The following is a 1,866-nucleotide window of genomic DNA, read 5'->3' on the forward strand; positions in this document are numbered from 1 at the left end:
TGAACTTCGAAGTTATAAAACACCCTGTAAATACAGCATATCTACAAGCTTTTACAACAGTAAGAGAATATACAAACCTTTTATGAATCACAAAGTCGTTATATAATTACTAGGGTCTGTCTGGTTGAGTTCCACGAGAAGTCGATTGAACATGGGCGTTTTCTAAAATTCAATCTTTGTATTTCTCGAACTGGAATCCCCAAATTTCAAATGGAAAAGGATATTGGAGTTTATCTCTACTTCCGTAAATTGAAATCACAAAGTGTCTCTTGAGAAGAAACACTCATTCATGCAGTCGTGATTTCGCAAAATCCCGATGGATCTTAACGTATTAAGCTTACAAATACCTTTTGTAATTGCCGGTGTGTAGAAGATGATCTCAGTCTGATTGTGTTACCTGTATAATAGTTGAATGTTACGAAACTGTTAACAGCTAATAAAAAATTAACGTGACTAAATATAATCGATGACGATCACAAAGTTTTGTACAGAGCAACGTTAGTGTCTGTAATTGTTAATTTAAGTTATGAATAAAAAAAAATCTAAATATAAGAATATAATACAATACATATCGTATGATAAATAAGACGTCCCTGGATGACGTCTTTCAAATGATAAAGCTATTTAATCACTATGAGCATTTTGCCCAACTCTGTTATTAAAACCTCTACCCCTGGTATAATTTAATTTACAATTATGGTGAAGGGCTACCTGCTCCTTCTAAATGTCCATTTATTTTCAATTTAGTACCAATAGTATTTTTAAAAAATGTTATTCAAATATCTTATACATAAATACTACATGTATATGTCAAATTTGGCGTCGCCCTGGAGTCAGAACCTCTACCCCGGGAATTATGACGTTTACAATATTAGCAGAGGCCTCCCTGCTCTTAATCACTGTGCATTTAATTTTTCTTACAGATATGCAGTTGTAGAGATTATTTTTGAAAAAATTGATAAATTTATGACAGTTTTTGCCCAGCCCCTATGACCCGGGGTCACCGGGGTCATGTAATTTACAGTTGATATCCCCCTGTCCAGAAGATGCATCATACCAAATCTGAAAAGAATTGGATGGGTAGTTATCAAAAAGTTAAAAATATTATCAACACACGACAACGAACAAATAGCAATAGGTCAACTCAGGTGACTTGAATAGTGTAGATAACTACAGCGATCAATCTCATAAATTCTATGAAAGTACAAAAATAAAACTAAGGCAAACACGGTCCCCTGGAACCATCAAAAATGTGATCAGGTGCCTAGGAGGAGTACGCATCCCCTGTGGATTGGTCACACCCGACGTGAGCCCTATATCTTGATGACAAAAACAGTACTCTGTAGTCAAATCAGCTACCAATTGGTATGAAACACGTCAGACAGTATTCAGGCTGATGGCAGTAATTATGTAGTTGCGGACGTCCCAAAATGAATGATGATGACTCTGCTAAAATGTTAATGTCGATCTCGTAATAATAAGGACATGTTCGTCTCTGTTGCATTATTTAATAAATGTGCTACTTGATACAGAAAAGCAGCTTTATAGGTTATTCCTTAAACGAAGAAATCAACCGTACAAAAACGGGTTGATGTGGTTAATGGTGAAAAATGAGTTATCGTTGATGTCTTTGAACTTACTAATGGATCCGTGCAGTCGGTCCTATTCCTAAATACGAAAACAGTTCGTGAAATTCGAGTTTTAGTAAAATAACAGTATTTCATAGTGGTCGTTATCAATCGGAATCTAGAATGTTCGTGAAAGTCTTTACAAATAGTCGAGAAAACGCATCCTCTTCTTTCAAAACTAAAGACACCTGGGCCACAACACTTACCTGGATCAGCCTGGCCCTGTTGTTCTTCAAAA

General features: G+C 35.7%; 1 protein-coding gene across 3 annotated transcripts in view; it reads right to left on the reverse strand.

Moving 5' to 3' along the window:
* The window catches only part of LOC125648224 (glucosamine 6-phosphate N-acetyltransferase-like), a 3,031-nt gene extending 2,563 nt beyond the window's left edge, over positions 1–468 (reverse strand). Inside the window, exon 1 of one of the 3 annotated variants that reach the window (XM_048875191.2) lies at positions 348–468. The gene's annotated coding sequence lies outside the window, so the exon portion shown is untranslated. Of the gene's footprint in view, positions 1–77 lie in introns of all 3 variants that reach the window. The other 2 variants (XM_048875189.2, XM_048875193.2) reach the window with 2 other exon arrangements.
* Positions 469–1,866: the final 1,398 nt, after the last annotated feature.

Source organism: Ostrea edulis, chromosome 6 (genome assembly GCF_947568905.1).
Source record: "Ostrea edulis chromosome 6, xbOstEdul1.1, whole genome shotgun sequence".
Lineage (NCBI taxonomy): Eukaryota > Metazoa > Mollusca > Bivalvia > Ostreida > Ostreidae > Ostrea > Ostrea edulis.